A 21,207-nucleotide genomic window follows, 5' to 3' on the forward strand; every position below is an offset into this window, starting at 1 on the left:
CGATACATTATAATTAACTATAGTCCATGGTGTATTCAGGTTTCCTTAGTTTTTATCTAATATTCTTCTTTCCGTGCCTGGATACCATATAAGATATCATATTTATTCATGACGTCTTCATGATAGGATCTCAGAAATTATGTCTTATAACCTTAAGAGTTTTGGGGACTCCTGTTCAGTAGAATGCCTCCAATCTGGGATTTCTTTGATTTTTTGCATGATTAAAATAGGGTTATGGTTTTGTTTTGGTGTTTTGTTTTTTTGGATTTTTGGTGTTTTTTTTGGGGGGGTGTTTGAACGAAGAGGAGAAATACCACAGAGATAAACTATCAATTTCATCACATATCTTCAGACAAGGGCACATACTATCAACATATTTTATCATTGTGTTCAGCTGATTGAGGTTGTGTTTTCCTGGTTTCTCCACCACAAAATTGCTTTTTTTCCCATTTATATACTATACCTTTTAGAATGAAGTCTATATGCACGGCCTATGCTTGAGAGGGAGTTATGCTCTACCACACTGAGAGCAGAGGAGCTACATAAATTAATAAACAATAGTTTAACCACAACAAAATAATTTTGAAAGAGTATCTGCAGTCATCACATACTCATCTTGACTACTAAAATAATTCCTCTAAGTTAATTCTAAAGAGAGGTAGTAACTATTGACATTTCCAGTGTTAGGAGTATTTTTCTAGACACCCACTCAATTCCAACCCAGAGTTCTCTATACCAGATGCTATCAAACAAGTATGCATTAGGGAGTTCCCCTTGTGGCACAGGGGAAATGAATCCGACTAGTACTCGAGAGGATACGGTTCAATTCCTGCCTTTGCTTAGTGGGCTGGGGATCCAGTGTTGCCATGAGCTGTAGTGTAGATGCTGCTCAGATCCCACATTGCTGTGGCTGTGGCATAGGCTGGCAGCTGTATCTCTGATTAGACCCCTGGCCTGGGATCATCCGGATGCCATGTGTGTGGCCCTAAAAAGCCAAAAAAAAAAGTATGCCTTAAAATCATTAGGTCTTATGTGGTTCCATTAACATCACAGAGAATTTTGATGCATCAAAGTTTGAGAAACAATGTATTAGATTCCTCAAACATCCAACTATTTTTTTTATTGCCTTGGAGATATTTTATTCTAGTCTAATTCACAGACTATAAATTTAACATCTAGTTCTTACAATTAGGATGGTGCATATAAATTAAAACATCATTTCCCTGACTCCCTGGGCAATGCATTCTCTACTTGGTATATTAACTATTTTTCTTGTCTTATGAGTGCCAACTTGATCACCCAATATAGTACAGTTACAGATTGTTACTTTACACAAAATCTCACTTTTTATCACTCTTCCCTCAACTCTGGTAGATAATATATCTAATATTTTACAGATAAAGTTGAAAACTTTGTATGATTTTCCTCTATTTCTCTTTTCTTTTTACCTGAAAGCATCGCCGTAACTATGCATTTGTTACACAGAAGATCTTCTGTATAATTTCTTTCTTCATCTCTTTCTACCTCAGGGATTTAAGATGCTCTCCATATTTTCAAAATAAACTGTATAATGACTTTAACAGATTTAACGCAAATATGAGATTATCAGAAAAAACATCATGACTAAATATTGGTTAAACATTGGATGGGGTACTAAGAGGAAGAACATATAGTCCTCATTTTAAAAGGGAAAATGAAGTCTTAAGTTATCTGCTAATGCTTATTAATGTGCCAACCCCCAACTCCCGTCTACAGTGGTATTTTCTACTGCTTATTCAGCTTTCCGTGTTGGTGTCAGTCTCTCAACAGTGCTATCCCTGACTCAACCGGACATATTTTCACAAATTCTACTTCTATTTCATAGCACTTACAACAATTAAAACAATCAACAAGATAAAAGACCACCTATGGAATGGAAGGGAAATTTTGCAAATCATATGTTGAATAAGAATATGCAGGAGCTCCCGTTGTGGCGCAGTGGTTAACGAATCCAACTAGGAACCATGAGGTTGCGGGATCGGTCCCTGGCCTTGCTCAGTGGGTTAAGGAACCGGCATTGCAGTGAGCTGAGGTGTACGTCGCAGACGCAGCTCGGATCCTGTGTTGCTGTGGCTCTAGCGTAGGCCAGTGGCTACAGCTCCAGTTAGATCCCTAGCCTGGGAATCTCCATATGCCATGGGAATGGCCCTAGAAGAAGGCAAAAAGACAAAAAAAAAAAAAAAAAAAAAAGAATATGCAGAGAACTTATAAAATGCATATGAAAAAATTAATACAGAAATTGGCAGAAGAACTACGCAGTCCTTTTTTTTTTTTTTTTTTCCCAAAGAAGACACACAAATAGCCATGAGGTGCATGAAAAGGTGTTCAGTATCACTAACCATTAGGGAAAAGCACATCAAAACCAAAGTGAGACATTACCTCACACCTACTAGGCTGGTTATATCAGAAAGTATGGGGATTCCTCAATTAAAGAAGTTGAGGTATTTCCCAAGATAAATACTGCCCAGAAACCTGACTAGAATTGAATAAGCCATAATATATTGAGTCTTTACTATAATCTGGGTAATCTTCACATTTGAGGAACCACAGCATTTGAGAGAGAGCCAAAAGACTGCAGGAAAACAAGCAAACAAACATTACAAACAGGATTTGGTTGCTCTTTGATGCTAAGAGAGAAGCAGAGAAACATCTGAGTTGTTTTAAGCTCAAAACAGGAAGATTAGTCTGCTGTGGTTGCACCTGAGGAAAGTTCCAAGGGGGAGCCATATTGCGCATGAGTGAATTAAGTTCATTTTGTTTCTGGAATTAACTATTTTATTAAAATGTGTGATACATAATGATAGATTTGTAACTAAACATTTACATAAGATTCTGGGAACTAATTCTAAGTTACTTTAAAGAAACAAACTGTATACACACGCACACGTTTAGTGAGAATATGTTTACCTGCGCACACCCATCTACATATAGATTAGTTCATAACTAAGAAGAAAAATAAATGATTTCTTAAGGATTATGACAAAATTCTACAAATATTTTTCCCACAAGCCAATTAAATGTTCTGACTTTTACTTTTCCAATGCAAACTATTTATACTCAGGTTAATTTTTATTGATTGAACCTAATAAATTCCATGTACTCTGTACTCACATCTGGATAACAGTTATTTGATATCTGAAAGACAGACATCATATTATCTGTCAGATAATATGACATTTATCATATTATCTTTCATACTGCCTATTACCACAATATGCATGAAAAACACTGTCTGGATTTCACACAGAAGTCCTTAACTGTTTTTAATCTATTTCAATTTTTTCATCATCCTGTGTTAGGATACTTTTCCCCCCTTATGTTTCAAATGCTGGGGTGATCACATTGGCAAGGTGATCTCTCACCAGGATATTTTCACAGGTCACCAAATGATGAAATCCTTAGCAGCTGGCCACCACCATGTGACAGAGTTTACCTATGTCCCATATTGACTTGGAATATGATCAACTGGGTCATAAAATCAGCCACTATTAAAGTCCCTTTCTCTGTAACATTTTCAGAACTAGCTATACCATTTTGGGTTGTCTGCTAGCTGACACCAAGACAGAATAAATATGATAGATGCTTTTTTTTGTGGAAGTAGCTATGAAGAGTAAACTAGGACAAAATGAGTAGCACCGAGAGCCTCCAGTTCATAGTATAAATATGATATTTGTGAAAGGATAGAGGAAAAGGGAGGACTGGGTAGTTAGTAATTCACACAACAGCAAAGTTCCAAGAATGTCTCAGCCAGATCAAGATGGAGTCTTCAAGCAAATCTTGCTCATTCCAGGAGTCACCTGGCAGAAAGGTACCAGTGCTAAAGAACCTGCTGTATTTCATCGTGAGCTACAAACAGCCCAGAGAGAAGTGTGACTTTGGTAGTAACTTAGCAGCAGAGTCACAGGAATCTGTAGCTGTGGCTAGAGCTGTCAACTATATTCTACAGAGCAGTTTCTGGTAAGTAGTACACCGATCACTGCACTTACCACAACCTTCTCTCGCCTGACTTTGGGGGATCCACTTCAAGATTCAAATCAGACATAACTTCCTGAACGATCATCTGTAACATCTTCCACAAACTGCATCATCTAGGTGAGGAATCTTTCCTCTTCTCACTCTATCCTTGATCTTGTCCTAATATTTTATTTTGTTTTAAGATAATAATTTACTCATTTGTCTTATACAACTGAAGTAAATGTTGTGAGGTCAGGAGTTATTTCCTCTTTATCTTATATTCCACAGAATCAGACAAAGTGGCACAAGGCGCATTTTTTTTTTTTTTTTTTTTTGTTCTTTTGTCTATTTACGGCTGCACCCACAGCATATAGAGTTTCCCAAGCTAGGGGTTGAATTGGAGCTACAGCCACTGGCCTACACCACAGCCACAGCAACCTAGGACTTGAGCCGCATCTGCAACCTATACCACAGCCCACGGCAACACTGGATCCTCAACCCAGTGAGCAAGGCCAGGGATCGAACCCACGTCCTCATGGATACTATTCAGGTTCATTAACCACTGAGCCACGACAGGAATTCCAAGGTGTATTTTTGAAAGAAGGAACGAAGGACACAAAAACAGTGGTGGATTTTGTTCTCCTTAGGTAATCACTCAGAATATGCTTAACCTGGAGAGAGCTGATTAGCTCTATTGCCATAATTGTGGCAGCTGTGGTATGAAAGGAATCCTGGTCTGCCAGGTAATGAATCTAGATTAGAGATTTACTGAGAAGATACAGTTGATTGGAACTCTGTGCATCACAATTTCCTTAAATAGTAATATTAATACATATTTTAGTTCACTGCTGTGATAATAAATGAGATACTTTTAGTTGTAGATTGGAAAGCAAAATAATACAGACAACCCAGAGCCAGAACTACTTACACCTGCTTGAATATATATTGATAATGTTCAAAACAAGGCAAGAGATCCAAAATGGGTCATTTACGCTAAGCTGCCCATCACCCAACTGAGACCTTTAACTGCCAGAAATGAAACCTTAAACCATTCAAGCAGGAATCCCCCGATTAACACCGGGGAGGTCACCCGCCTGGGAGACCACGCTCATCTCCCAAAAGGAAGCAGCTCTGCAATAACCAACACCCTTTTTCTCACCTCGTTTATGTTCCTTGTTTCTGCTCCCTTCTGCCAATCAGTCTTTCATTTTGAGCCGTTCCCCAGAGCTCCTTTCTCGCGGCTACATTGGATGCTGCCTGATTTGAATTGATGTTTTGCTCGAATAAACTTTAAAAAAATTGTAATATCTTTCAGCGTATCTTTTAACAGTCTAATTAGTCACATTAAGGAGAAGGCCACCGCCCCAGGATCCACCCGGCCCCCTGGTACCTGCTGAGCGGGAGCCGCTTCGTCCCGCCGCCTCCGGATGCGGATGCGCATGCGCCTCGGCTGCTTCCTGCGCGCCTCCAGGCTGTGCCCGGCGCTTCTCGGCCGCACGTGGCCTGGAAGCCGCCAGAACTGAACGGGTGCGACTTAAAAACCCGACCGGGTCCAAGGCGGGACGCCGTCCGACTCAGAAAGCAGGCCGGGTGCAGGTTCCGACCGCGGACACGAGAGAAGCGGAACGGTTCCGGGTGGAATTGGGTCCCACTGAAGCAGGGCTGGGCCCTGCGTGAGGCGGCAGGTGAATACAACTTTGTTTTGAGGCTGCACCTGCTGGTTGACCTTCCCTGGGAGACCCTTGACGGCAGCAGCCACAGCTGAGCACTTCGCATCCGGCGAAGCGCCTGCACTTGGGAGGCGGCCTAGAGGCGAAGGGGTCGGGGCCGAGCCCGCGCCGGACAGCGTGGAGGGAAAGATGCTTTCCTCCTCCTCCTCCTCCTCTTCGGTCTCCGGGGAGCAGGCTGACCCCCTGGGACGCCGCGCTCGCTCCGGAGCCTGCAGGGCCCTGGGGAAAACAGCAGAGGCCGGCACAGGGTAAGGATTCTTTCCAAGTCCGCTCTCCCGGGTCTCGTCTTTGGGGCCTGGTGGAGAGAGGACGGGAACATTTCACGGCGTCCTTTACTTCGGATTGGCGGCGGGAACAAACACACACAAACAAAACCCGCCCGTTCAGCACCGAGTCCTGGCTTGTGGATTTGCTTTTGGGTGCCTTTGGCTGTCGAGCCGCTCTCTCTCAGGGACAGCTGGGGCCTTCGTGTCGGTCTCGTTGTGTGTCCTGGGAACCTGATTTTGCTCTCTGCCTGCCTGGGGCACGCGGACTCCTGTGGGTGCAGGCAGCTCAGTTGTGGGGTTACGGGCCTCGCCGAACATGGCCCCACAAAAAGGCGCATTGGTGGCCTCAGGGGAGAATCTAAGCCGTTCCCTTGGTTGTCTTCGGGAGTGGTTCTGCATTGGAGAGGTGGTTTCTTTTGTGGCCTCTTTAGGGTTGCATCTTGGTTGTGTGGGGTTGTTCAGTATTGCCAGGAATATTTGCTCTTTGTCTTAGCTGAAACTGGATAAGATATTTGAAAGATACTTTAAAGAATTTTCATATGCCTCAATTTTTCTTTTAACAATATATAGGTGAGAGGGAAAGAAAGAGGGGCAGAAAGAGAAAAGAATAGAAAGGAGGGAGGGGGACCGAGAGATTACAGGAGGAGATACTCTTTCAATAAAGAAAGAGAGTTGTCTTGGGTCAGAATTTAACAGGGACCTGAAAAGGATGATGGTAAAAACACTGACAACTGCAGTGTCTGCTCTGTGACTGTTACCAGAACTGTAGCCTAGAGACCTGAGTCAGATACTGTTTGCTGCTCCTCAGTGCCTTCCTACTCATTTAAAGCACTTCGTGTGAGCGTAAAGGTTAAAAAACCTCAACTCCATTTCTCATATTCCCTTTCTAGCAGGATTCTAGATAGATCCCTACAATTAAAGGAAATAATTGGGAACACGAAGGAATGGCGAACCCTTCTACCTTTTGGGAACCCTCTTGTTGATCAGCTGTTTCATATCCTCAGATGCAGATTTTCGCCCTTCCAACATGTGTGAAAACCTTCAGTTTCCTGTACTAAATCTCTTCTTATTTAAACTATCTATTTGGTGTTTGTTTTTCCTAACTACTTCATAAATTATGTAGTATTTGGTATAAGAAACAGTTCCCTAGAAAATTAACCATAGGGTAGAAATCTGACATTATTTACTTAATTGTGTGAAGTTGGAAGGCATAATAAATATGTTGCCAAGGAACAATGAGATACTAGACATGACATGTAGCTTCTGTGAGGAAACAAATTATTCAGTGTAGCACCTTTCAAGGCCGCACTTGGGGAGACAAACTGGTTTTTGTCTTGGAATACTATGAAGGGAATAATAAATACAAGAACAAGTTTGATGGCCGTCTTACTGAATTAGGTAGTATAGAGAAAGAAAATGACATACTCAAGATATGAAATGCACAAATCAGAGAGCAGAGAATTTCTTTACTAACTGGGTAGGATATCTTATCTAAAGTAATCACAGAAACACTGATCTGAAAACCAGACTAAAGTTTGATCTTGAAGTTTGCAGAATTACAGCACATATTGAATTCAAAGCATCGCTGGGTCTCTTATTTGAAAATCAGGACCTTTTTCTAGAGAAAGCAGAAGCCTTAAAATTGGAATGGAAGTATTTAAGAAGATGATAATGACTAAATAATTTGAACTGTCAAAAGACACTGAATGTCCTTGTCAACAGAAGCACACTTCTGTCTGTGGAAGTTAGCCTCTTTATACTTAAGCACTCAGTAAAGGCTTAACTTAGTTACCTTGGAAAAGGGTGCTAAAACCTTGGGATTATGTATTCTAAGAGTGTTAGAACAGGGAGAAATATCACAACACTGGATCAAGGTGAATTTATGATAGCTGGTTTAGATTAGATAAAAATACTAGGCGATAATTTTAAAAAATTTATTCAAAATCTTAGGAGGCTAGGAATTTGAGTATTTGTCATGTGTGGCAGGCTCAACCACACCCTGCAGATATAAATTTGAGTACTCACAAGACTCATCTTTATCACTCATGTATTAAAACATATAGCAGTGAGAAGAGCCCCAGCACTTGTAGAAAACCCTATTGTGGCTATGTTATGAAAGCTAAAGATTATAGTGGTAGATGTCAGCGTTGAAATGGGTTTTCTGGGGTTTAGGGAGCGATTATATAGCCCTGGAGTCACAGAATTCGAGTAACAACACTTGCAAACCAGAGACAAAGCAGGCAAATGACAATACTAGACAGCAGAGCAAATTGTGGTATTCAGTGATATCATTTAATGGTATCATTATCAGTAAACTGCTACTTAATATGCATATTAAAAAATTCTAAATCTGGTGCAAGAGATCTAACATGGAAAGCCATAATGGGAAATCAGTTTCCCACATTAACTTTCCAGACTGGAGCTAGTTCACACATGCAGATTTCCTCGAAAGATACAAAGGCTGAATCCCCTTAGGGAAGATACTGAAGTACTGCAACGAGTATTGAGTTTTAGCTATTTCTCCTCAACTGCTTTAAAGAAACACTATAGCATTTAAAATGATGACTGTGCTGGGGGAAATGCAAAACAAAATGGGGAAGTCTGGTTAGAGGCAATCGATGTACAATAATCCCTGGGCACCCCCAATGCTGTGGTGATCTCTTGTCAGAGAGGGAAATTAGGAAGGTCCAATGATTCATAGAGTTATGAGCTGAATCCATTTTACCATGGCCTTTTATATCCCGCTAGTTCTTGAATACATAGTCTTACTCACCAACTGGCTGACTGGACAGTTAGGACTCAGCTACATACAGTAAAGCCAATGTAAACCACTAGATCTTCCACTAGATAGCAAAATAGTGAACTAAAAGCAAACATTACATTCCTGGGAACGGGTAGAGTATAATACCACCATGGTGTAATAAGAAAATGTTAGTCATAAAAATAGATTTAAAACAGTGAGAGAAAAGAGATTCTATACAAAACAATGACAATTAGATTTATATTTAGCCATAACCCAAAAAGAGTGTAAAAAAGCACTAAGCATCTTGAAAGTACTAAGTGGAAATAAATGTCTGTTTAGAATTAGATATGCAGCTAAATATTCAAAAATAGAAGCAAAATAGGAATATTTTGAGTCAAAAAGTGAATGAGTTTATTACCAAAACGCCTTAACAAAAGACTTTTTTTTTTTGGGCCACACCTGTGGCACATGGAAGTTCCAGGGTAAGGGGTTGACTCTGAGCTGCATCTGCCGGCCCTATGCCACAGCCACAGCGACACCAGATACCATCCTCATTTGCTGCCAGTGTTCCACCTTGTGGCACCTCTGGATCCTTAGCCCACTGAGTGAGGCCAGGGATCGAACCGGTATCCTCTCGATATTATTGGGTTCATAACCTGCTGAGACACAAAGGGAACGTCACAAAAGACACTTCTAAAGAAGGACATTCAGGGAGTTCCCATCGTGGCTCAGTGGTTAACGAATCTGACTGGGAACCGTGAGGTTGTGGGTTCGATCCCTGGCCTTGTTCATGTGGGTTAAGGATCCGCTGTTGCCATGAGCTGTGGTGTAGGTCACAGACGCGGCTGGGATCCTGAGTTGCTCTGGCTCTGGTGTAGGGCTGGTGGCTACAGCTCCTATTGGACCCCTAGCCTGGGAATCTCCATACTCCATTTGCCGTGGGATTGGCCCAAGAAATGGCAAAAAAACCAAAAAAAAAAAAAAAAAGGACATTCAGTCACAAAGGAAACAGATCAGAAGAAAGATACGGATACAGGAGGTCGTGGTATGTAAATGACTTGATGGAGGGCCACTTCCGGTAGTCTCCAAAAGCTGGAAGCCAGGACTCTCTCTCTTGGAATGCTAAAAGCTCTTAGCTTGTGAACAGGTGATGTGGAAGTGAGGGCCACCCACTCTTAGTGCAGTATCCAGCTTAGAGCCATCTGTTTTGGTTTCACCCTCCCTGAACTCATGCTCTAAACAATTCTCCAGTTACCACTGAATCCAACGTTTTCATATCTGTGTATTGCCATTTGACTTTTCCGATTTCAAGTGACTTACTTTTCTCAAAGATCTTTCTTGAGTTTTTTCCCCTAAATTATTAAGGTTTAATTTCCCTTCCTTTTCTTCTAATTATGCTAGGTTTAAATGAAACTTTATAATTTTACTTTTGCTATCTATTAGGTAATTTTTTCCCCTTCAAGCAAAAAAACAACTTGTAATTCTGTAAAATACTTTGCACATTGAACAGCTTCCTTTGCAATATGTATTTTAAGTTGACCTTTTTTCTTGTCTGGAGACTAACTCACTTTGCACGCTATTCATTTCTCATCACCTTTTCAAATTTATTTGGCAGAATTGTTTTAAGTGGAAAAAAAATCACAGCTCAACATTACTTAAGTCAGAAGTGGTATTCAGAGGAGGGAAAATATGCACATAGATTCCCTAGGACAGGATGGAATATAGCATCATCGGGAAGAATACTCTCTGACTGATAGGGTACCTTGGGTTAAGGACAAAGTAGGAGTAAAGAAAGAAAATCTGGCATAAGACTTAGATGTGAGTACATGTCCAGTTCTGTTATTTCAAAGATTACAAATAAGCACTATTTCAAAAAAAAGAGAAAATATATAGTCTACTGTTAGAAGGTCAATGTTATTGTCCTTTTAACAGAGAGCTCATGAATTTATAAACTGAAGGAGACCTTATTACAGAATGTTTCGGTTGGATACACCAACTATGAATTTTTATACTATACTTGCATAATTATAATAATGTCAAGTTGATTGCTTTGGGAGATGGATTATGATATATCTAATTGAGTTGAATCCTTTAGATAAATTCCGTTTGTTTGACTTACTGAACACTGAAGATTGTGTAATTCAGGATTAAAAAGGCATTATTATACCAGTTATTGTACTTTATTCTAAGACATATATCATTTCATTTACTGGAGAGTGAAATACTAACCAGGATAAAATGTCAAAGATACAATGGAAGCAATTACTTTCTCTTGCACAAGAGCTCCTGAGAGTATGAACATCACAGCTCACTCTCCAGCTACACTGTGTGGCAGGGCCTTGATTGTGTATCTGAAATGAAGCATTGCCAAATATTTCATATGGTAAGGTCTTATACGACTTGATAAGTTATTAAGGAAACCTCATAAACTTCTTACATGAAAGATATATTGAGCAGTTCATCTTTCATAGAGAGTATTTGGAATTGAAATACCAGCATGCATCCTGATCCCTGATCTCTGGACAGGCTGTTAATTATGTTATCCAGATAACATTTTTCCCACATGCTCCAAAGTGCAAGTTATTTTTTTCTAATCAGAGACGTATTATTGAATGACAATATTTGAATAGCATATAATTATATAAATCTTTGTAAAATCATACCCTAGAAATGTAAGCTCTTCCTTCAATGCCAGTTTCGAAAAGAGACAAAACCAGATTTAATCCTGAAAGTTTTAATCAAATCTGTGGGATGCCCTTAACCAGGCTTCTTTACTTGTCAAATTACAGTCCTTCTTTACTATTCTTGGAGAGCAAGGTACTTGATTCCTGTGATTCTTAATTGTCTCTTTCCAAACTTCAAAGGTAAATTAAAGACTTTTCATATCACTTGAGAAATTCAAAATGTAGGCTCGGTCAACTAATGAATATTAATGCCATGAAAAAACAAACAGAACAACAGGAAAAAAACATTCATTTAGACCATGCACTATTTAAACGCCGTTTTTAATATGTGTGCTTTAATACAATGCAAAAAGTCAGATCACCTGTGAAATACCATCTTCATATGAAAACCCTAGATATTTTTGCAAATGGTCTAATATTTTGTGAGGACCTGGCTTCCCTAAATAAAGTATTAGCTATTAGCATAGTTTATGTGAGTTTACATTCCAAGTGTGTGCAATTCTGAATATTATGAATTTCAGTATTCTCTATGGTCAATGAGAAATGTTAATAAGAATAACACAGGGGAAGTGCCATTAATATATAACTGGCTTTTGCCAGGTTCATCCCGATTACTTCCAATATAATATATGATAAAATCATTTTTGATCAGTCAGTCAGGACAAATGCCATATAGTTTGTGAAGACAGATTTCAATTTTATGCCTATTTTTTATTCTGATACTCAAAACCAATTTCTTCATATAAATATTTACTTTATAAGCAATGAATACAATATTTTTTTCTTATAAAAGTTATACTTGAGTGGAAATTAATAAATTCAAATAAATAAACAAGATGCATAGTAAGACAGGTCCTGTGATAGAATTTAAAAAGAAATAATAAGGTAAATAGAGGAATTCAAAGTTATGATAGGTATCTAGGATATCTGAAGGCTTTCTGTGAATATTTGAACAGAAAATTTGAAAAGAACAAGTGGATCATACAACACTTAGACAATTCCAGGCAGAGGATGTGACAGGCGTGATTGCTACAAGGTTGAAAAACACTTAGGATGAATAAAGAAGAACAAATGAGTCAGTATGGCTGAAAAGTGAATGAAGGAGAGAAGGAAACTAGATAAGGAATAACGAAAGGCCACACTTTCTAGGATGCTATAGGCCATGGTAAGGAATTTGAATGTTATGCTGAATGAGATAAGGAAGCATTGTCTTCAAGCAAAACTGCCCATGGTGGAAGTAGAGGTCAACAGAGGAACCAGGGAGTAGAATTAGAAGGCCTCTGGCATAATCGAAACCCCCCACAATGGTGGTTTAGAACATGGAAGTAATGATAAAAATAATGGAGAAAGTTAAATTAAGGATATATTTTTACTTAATGGGATTCATTGATGTATTTAGTATAAGTTGTGAATGTGGGATAAAGAATGAGAGACATCACCAGTTTTGAACACTGGTGGCCTGGTTTCAGAACAGACAAATTATACTTACTTAATGACCCACGAACAATAATTATTTGATTATTGCTCATAATTTTTTAGGTCAAGAATTATGGAAGTTCTTACCTGAGTGATTTTTCTGCTTCATGGGGCATTGAATGATACCACTTAGCAGTGCTCTGGTCGTGCACTGTGTGGTCTGGAGAGTCTAATATGACTCCATTCATATGCCTAGTCTCTTGTTTGTAATGACAAACAAAACAGCTGGAGTTGAATGAGACTCCTTCTTCATGTGGTTTCCAAGTTTCATGGCATCTCTGTAGGAAGGTAGTTGGGATTCTTACATGGTGATTCAGGGCTTCAAGAGCAGTATTCAAGAAACAGGAAGCGGAAGCTGCTGGTCCAGGCTAGACACTAGCTGGCATAGCATTATTTCTGTGACATCTCATTGGTCACAGAAGATACAGAACATGCTCCACACTCACACTTTTCAATGAGAAAATATTGAAGAATTAGTAGGCATGATCCAATACCCACAAATATTTAGAAGTATTGCACTTTTCCAGAAACAATGCTGACGTGTCCATTTTTAGGTTGGTTGACCAGGTGGGTAGTAATGCCTCTGATGATGAAGAAAGGAAATTCAGAATAAGTATTTTAGGTCGGATGGGGTAAATCACCATAGAATTTACATAATTTGAAACCACTTTAAGACCATTACATTCAGTACTTGTCTTCCATTCTATGGACTACAGATAAAAAAAATGACTATATAGTAAAAAATTGGAAATCAGGATGTTTCCTCATTTATTTAATCGCAATATACCATTTTCATATCTGTAAAAAAAAAATAGTTGGAGCAATTTCTTATCAGATGTCACATGGCTAAATTAGAATAGCATAGTACAGATTCAGACCATTAAATAACTGTGTGACTTTGGATGACTTACTTAACTTTCCTTAGACTGAATTCCCACTTTTGTAAAAAGCAATAAAAATAGTCCCTAAAATGCAGAGTTGTAGCAGAACTTGTAGAGCTAACAAATTCCAAGTACTAAATCCAGTGGCTCGGCCCTGGCTGAGGGCTCAACAGTAGTGGCTGTCGTCATTCACACATTCATACTCTCCCTATAATCAATTGCATGCCAGGAATAAATAGTTAATTTGACCAAAAAAATGAATTTGACAAATTCATTCAAAAAATTAATGAAATTATTTTGACAAAAAAACTATCACAGAGAACAAATTTATCAAAAAAGGCCATTGTTGAAAAACATACATAAATCACAAACAGATTTCTAAAGCAGAAAAGTTTATTATTTATTTATAATAAGTAATCCTTCTAGTTCCTCAGGCCCCAAATTCCTTTTTAAAGGGAGAGAAGCAGATTATGTGCCTCTATACATGTATGATATTTTGTACTATAGGCAAGCAACTCTTCAAAGATTAATCTGAGTCATTAAATAGAAGAGAAACAGCTGTCCCTTTTTTCTTGAGAAAGAAAGAACATTTTTGTTCCCTAGTGTACACAAATTTACCTTGGGAAGAGTTCTGGGTTATTAATCTTGGAAAGATGAGACTGGTATCTCTAGCTTTATAACCTAGGGGATGTCCGCAAAGTTTCCGATCTCATCCCTACTTGAAGAATAAACACATACCTCTGGAATGATAAATGACCATAGAGTTCTCAGGAAATAGATATTGAGTCTTAAAACTTCTACAGCTTCTCTCTCAGAAGTTTCAGTAAAATTTGTTCAGGGGGAAAAAAAAAGCCCTAACTAGGTGGAAGCACACAAATATTTCTTTTACAGTTCTACACTACACTATTCACTATGAATATTCTCCTAAATTTACGAAGAAATAACCGAGGTGTTCTTAGTAAGCTGTAATTCTTGCACTAATAAATAGCAGAGCAATTTTAGCTCTGGTAAACTTTATGATATCTTTTTGTTTTTTCTTTCACTTGTATCTTCTAAGATTTCTCCAATGGCTATGTATTGCTAATTTTGACAAAACCAAAAATTGTCTGTTATTTTCTGGGTATTATATAATATTTATTTCAACTTTTTTTTCTTGAACCTAAGGAAAAAAGTTTGTAAACTTAGTGGCTGAGTATAGTTTATGAAATTTCTATGGATTTCAATAATTACTGATTTTCTATGCACAAAGATGAAACTTTCAGCATTTTCTTCAATAGCTCTTAACATTATTATGCAGTTTAATATTTATATGCATATCTTTTCATTCTAATATGCTCAAGTTGAGTAGTAAATAATAATAACCCTGCATCCAGACTCAAGGCAGCAGAGTTACTACTCACTCACTAAACACATAAAGATTCTCCAGTATTACAAGCTGACATCATTTGCTGTAATCCATGCACTTTTCAGGAGACTAGGAAACGAGAAAAACTACAATAATTCAAAAACCTTTTATTGAATCTGTGACTAAAATTGAACACTTACTTCAGATAATGTTTTTAAAGTTAATTTATATTTAGACTCTTCACATACTTCCTCTTTGGGTTATTTCCACATCAAGAGATATTTCCAAATAAGATAGAAGGTATAGTTTATAACCATGCGTTCAGGCCAAAAATCTTATAGAATATAAGAATTGAAGTTTACCAGTATTAGTCCAAAAGCATCCTTTTAAAATATCATTTGATCCAGCCATGAACCAAATAGCGGATGACAGTATTCATAGCCTAAGTAATTACTCAGTGTGTGTGGTCCATTCTAGGGGTAATGAGGCACAGTTATTATCTATGGGCTCAGTGTACAAAGTCTCGGTATAACTTAACATTTCATCTAAGATATTATATGAAAGGTACATCCAGTCATTCTTCTGAAAAAAACAATTCATCAGTTAATCTTGCTTAGAAGGACCTTTCACAGTTTCTTTCATTGATTTTTACAAAACTGGAAGTACTTTGTAAGAATTTTAGTTTTTCACTGTAAATTTTGGACTTTATCCACAACTGTTTAGGCAGTGAACACGAGTTATAATCCCAATTCTGGACACAGTCCCTAACGCAAGCAAAGAGACAACCCTAAATTTGTTTTAGGTAGAGATTATGCGTGATTGACCATCATTCTTACCAATTAATAGCAGAGCAATTTTAATTTCTTATTCCTTGACCCTTACTAATATGCATTTGAAATCATTCAGAAGACCCACTTTAGTAAGGAATTTGGGAAGCTGTACTGGAGCTGTCAAATGACCAATTGCATGGAAAATTGAAATAGATGGGGAAAAGTGTTTCTGCTGAATGATTTTGCACCGGAGTGTGGTAATCACCTTGGTAATGTTAGGCTTATGCCCTTCTTTTCTCCATTACCTTCCATCAACTTCCATCATGCTTCACTTCCTTTCCAGGGCTCAGGGTGGCTCTCATTCCACCCTATACCAATTTCATTTGGTGCCAGTCCATTTCACACCATTCGAACACTTCATTCTCATCAGTTTGTGCTCACTATCTTTTCAAATGTCTTACCTTACAAATGGGCTATGCCACTATTTCATTTCCTCATTCATGTATTTAAAGCATCCTCGAAATTCATGAACAAGGAAAGAGTACATAATAAAAGTGATCTTAAAATGAGTAGAAAAAATAGAAATACCTGTTAAAATAACAGACCAAATCAAAAGGAAAAAAATTCACGTATCCTACTTAAACTTAGCACTTTACAGTCAGGTTATATTAGAGAGTGGATGGCAGCGTACTGATCATTTAGACTTGTGTTCAGACTACTCAGTTTATCCTCTAGAGGCCACAGGGGAGTTGATAGGGTAGTCCAGCCCTCAGCCCACATCCTGCAATAGAAAAAGTCCTCTACTCCAGAAGAGAAGCTAGAAGACTGTGGTAAATTTATGTTATCAATAAATAAGTCTTATTCACTACATGATTCATTGATCCATCATCTAATGAGTATCTAAATGTGTTAGAGAAATATATTCGATTTGCGAATACAAAAATGAACAAAAAAAATTAGAATTCCTTTGTCTTAAGTCTATTGTAGAATTAAAATTATATTAAAATATGATTTTGCTTATATTATCTGATTATTAAATTAATAATTTCATGTTTCCTCAACCAGAATATAAACATCAAGAATAATGCTTTGAAATTATGTGTATGTTACTGATACCATGGCTTTCTTCCACCTCTTCCAGCTGCCAGGATAGCACCATAAGGGCAGTGAAAGCTGCGGGAGACTTGTTTTTTAAATTTAAGTATATTTATTCACTATGTTGTGTTAAATTCAGGTGTATAGTAAGGTGATTCAATTATACATACATATATATCTATTTTTCTGTTTCTTTTCACCTATAGGTTATTATAAAATGTTGAGCATAATTGTCTATTCTATACAGTAGGTCCTTGTTGCTTATCTATTATATATAGTAGTATGTATATGTTAATCCCAAACTCTTAATTTATCTCTCCCTCAGTCTTTTCCCCTTTGATAACCACAAGTTTGTTTTCTGTGTCTGTGGGTCTATTTCTGTTTTGTATGTAAGTTCATTTGTATCTTTTTTTTTTTTTTTTAGGTTCCGTACATGAGCAAAATCATATGATGCTTGTTTTTCTCTGGCTTACTTTACTAACTACAATAACTTCTAGGTCCATCCACATTGCTACAAATTGCATTATTTCACTCAGTTTTATGGCTGGGTAGTATTCCATTGTATAAATATACCACATATTCTTTATCCATTCATCCGTCAATGGACATTTAACTTTCTTCTATGTCTTAGATATTGTATATAGTACTGCAATGAACATTGGAGTGCATGTACCATTTCAAATTATGATTTTCTTTGGATATATGCCCAGGAGTAGGACTGCTAGATCATATAGTAGTTCTGTTGTTAATTTTTTGAGGAACCTCTATACTGTTTGCACCATTCCCAGTAACAGTATAAGTGTTCGTTTTTCCCTGCACCCCCTCCAGCATTTATTATTTGTTGACTTTTTGATGATGGCCATTCTGACCGGTGTGAGGTGATACTTCATTGCGGTTTTGATTTGCATTTGTCTTATAATTAGTGGTGTTGAGCATTTTTTTCACGTGCCTTTTGGCTATCTATGTATCTTTGGAGAAATGTCTGATGGGAAGCATTCAGCCAACAAAAATGGTAGGAGTAGGTCATACTATTTTCTAAATACTTTAGAAATTAAAATATATCACCCATATTTCATGAGGCAGTATTTCTCAGCACTTTTATAATTAAGGATCTATATTCAAGAAAACAACCATATTCCATAATCAGAAATTTGGAGCTGTTTTTCAAAGTATTTAAAAGACAAAAATCTCATTTGCCTTTATACCTTCTCTAGTGATTTTCATTTCCTTGTATATTCTTTATAGTTTCTGGTCTCTAGTACAAACTGATTAGCAATGCAAGATTTTCCATGTGGTTATCAATGTTTTGGCATATTGAACTCAATCAAGGATGTCTCAAAAACACAGTAATGTTCTCTTCAATACTCAACATACATATTTCCTATCTATTACAATAAATTACAAGTTATATCCATTATAAACAAATAATAGATAACAGGCAAAGGGCATTTACACTTATACTCTAATTTCAAAGGAAGGTATAACACTGTTTAAAACAACACTTAGTCATATATTAATGGGAAGTGAATAATCTGCTGAAAAAGACCTATCCAATAAAAAAGAGACAGAAATAATATGGAAAATACAGAGGAAATAATAGTGAAAGAGAAGCCAGAATAGCATATCTGAGATTTAAGTATTTTGCCCCAAATTCTTTTAGTAACTTTACATTTTAAGCTTCTTATGCTGGATTATCATTTACAAACTTAATATCACCACCCCCCCCTTCTGTATTCTCTACAAAACTAGAGAGGAGTGAGAAACAAAATTACCTAGAAACTCCTTTCCTAGAACCTGGACTAATTTCCCAAGAGGAAGTCCTCAGAGATTTGAAAGACATCAACAAAAGAAGGGTCCATATTTTTTCAGTGGCAGTGGTAAGCTTACTTTAATTTTTTTTTATTATTATTATTTTTAGGGCTTCACCCATGGCATATGGAAGTTCCAAGGCTAGGGGCTGAATTGGAGCTATAGGTGCTAGCCTACACCACAGCCACAGCAATGCAGGATCCAAGCTGCATCTGCGACCTACACCACAGCTTATAGCAATGCCAGATCCTTAACCCACTGAATGAGGCCAAGAATCAAACCTGCATCCTCATGGATACTAGTTCTGCTATACCACAATGGGAACTCCATTAAGATTTGAGCAGAAAGAAGATTCTCTTGTTCTCAAAATGACTTTTGTGAGGATTTGAGAAAACCTGGGTTTGAGGGAATTTCTATCACACTCCTAAAAACTTTTTAGACAGGTACTGGCCCTCTACAAGATGTATGAAATGTACATCTTAGTGATATAAACTGACTGGTGCTAGCTGACTGCTTTCTTTGTTCTTCCTGAAGTTGTGAGTGCATAAATTCCCTTACTTTAAAATATTTAATACATAGAATATATCAAGTGATTTCTGTTTTCCTGAAGAAGTGATGATTGAAGGATCATGGACTTTTACTGATGGATGAAAGCTGAACTATGAAGATAGAAAAAGGCATGAATGGGTCTTGTATTTATAAACGAATTAAACAAATTTCAAAGTGCTACATACTATATGATTCCAACTTGAATATAAAGCTTGTAAAAAAAAAGTTAAAATTATATAGATGATAAAAAGTCAGTGGTTGCCAAAGATTTGGGATAAGGAAGGAAGGTTTGAATAGGTGAAGTTGAATTCAAGGGATTTTTTTTTCAGGGCAGTGTACTATCCTTTATGATATTGTAATAGTAGATGTATGATCATATGCATTTGTCTGTACACATAGAACTTTACAGCATAAAGATGTATACAAACTTTAAAAGTTATTTTGGAGATTGGAGGAATCCAGGATAGAATAAAGAATGTGAAACTTCAATCTAACTGTACTATAAATTTATGAAATAACTTCACTGAAGTAGTTAGGCGCAGATGCACTGGTATAGGTACCTGTAGAATAAACAGAATCTGTAAAGCTTAGAGACAAGAAAAGAGCCACCACCAACAAAAAACTGCACATAATCATTGTAGTTGTTATAATTATGTCCCATGATATATGGGGTTTAGCAGTTCTGATACTGCTATTAATATATATTAGATTTGAACAATTAGGTAAATGGATGGTGGATGGCAGAAATAAAGCTCTCACACGGAGTTTTCAGATAAGCATGGGGAAGAGGCTGGAATGATTCACTTGGTAATGGATTTGACTTGGCGCCATCAGTATTAAATTATGTTTAGCTTAGTATAGGTGCAGATGGTTACGTATAAAAATATTTATAGATTCATTCGTATGCTCTAGTTAGTGTACACACACTTATTTCCTTGTTCTGTCAGCCAAGAGGACCTAAAAACAAAGAAACCTTAGTGGAAGAAAGGGTATCCGCCACCCTCAGGTTTCTCCCTAATTCTATACTCGAAGGAATAAGACTCCTTGGAACAATGGCTAATTCTTTGTAAAGTCTATGGAGAATATGAGCCTGGAGTATCTTATAATGTAAAAATGCTAAAAAAAAAAAAAAAAAAAAAAAAACCAGCAACAAAACAAAACTCCACAACAAATAAAACTTACAATGATGAGGATACCAGAAAGACACAGGGGCCAATATAAGAACTCCCAATGGCCAACAATTTAAGAAACACAATGAATAACACAATACTGGATTATAATCCAAAGTGTAAATTGATACTGTTGACTGAAATAAATGCATGATGTGAGAGTTTTGAGTTAGGTTTTGTTTGGGGCAAAGTGAGGACTATAGCCTGGGAGGCAGCATTTCAGACAGCTCTGAGAAATGAGGTAGAGGGAAGGTCAGTATAAATGTTATTTTGGTGAAGGGTGAGGGTCATAGAATCAAGCACACATTTTGAATTTGCTATTTACAAGGAGCAGACATCGCCATAAAGGATTTCAGTGCTTTTCTGGATTTGAGAAGAGGAAAGAATTGGGCTCATAAAATCTTCTCTTGAAAATATCTAACTATCTGAAGACATATCTGGCCAGTTTTCCCAGAGCACAGAGGGCCTCCCTCCTTATTCCCACCCTGAACTCTTTGAGAGAGTGTTGAATTTCAGCTGCTTGTAGCAAGCAGCTCGTGATTCCATCCCTGTAGAGGCAGATGGCAAGCGCCAGTCTCCAGTTCGCAATACTGATACAAGTGAATAAGTAAAAGTAATAAATGGAGAGGAAGAAACAAATCTGTTCAGAATTCTAGTTAATTTATACAGATATACTGCTGTCAAGGAAGAGCATAAC

At 37.5% G+C, this 21,207-nt stretch overlaps 2 long non-coding RNA genes across 5 annotated transcripts in view; one reads left to right on the plus strand and one right to left on the minus strand.

Annotated features, from left to right (window-relative positions):
- LOC102161020 (uncharacterized) overlaps window positions 1-5,436 on the minus strand; it is a 158,054-nt gene extending 152,618 nt beyond the window's left edge. For all 3 annotated transcript variants that reach the window (XR_014845498.1, XR_014845497.1, XR_014845496.1), the window contains exons 1-2: window positions 5,384-5,436; window positions 5,153-5,281 (exon numbers count right to left, since the gene is read on the minus strand). This is a non-coding gene — a long non-coding RNA (uncharacterized LOC102161020). The remainder of the gene's footprint in view (window positions 1-5,152; window positions 5,282-5,383) is intronic.
- Window positions 5,437-5,616: 180 nt separating this feature from the next.
- The window catches only part of LOC146403595 (uncharacterized), a 97,607-nt gene continuing 82,016 nt past the window's right edge, over window positions 5,617-21,207 (plus strand). For both annotated transcript variants that reach the window (XR_014845495.1, XR_014845494.1), the window contains exon 1: window positions 5,617-5,971. This is a non-coding gene — a long non-coding RNA (uncharacterized LOC146403595). The remainder of the gene's footprint in view (window positions 5,972-21,207) is intronic.

The sequence above is a fragment of the Sus scrofa genome, chromosome 5 (assembly GCF_054392235.1).
Source record: "Sus scrofa isolate SSC_HxYL_T2T_F1_AM1 chromosome 5, Sscrofa_HxYL_maternal_Yorkshire_Landrace_v2.0, whole genome shotgun sequence".
Classification (NCBI taxonomy): domain Eukaryota; kingdom Metazoa; phylum Chordata; class Mammalia; order Artiodactyla; family Suidae; genus Sus; species Sus scrofa.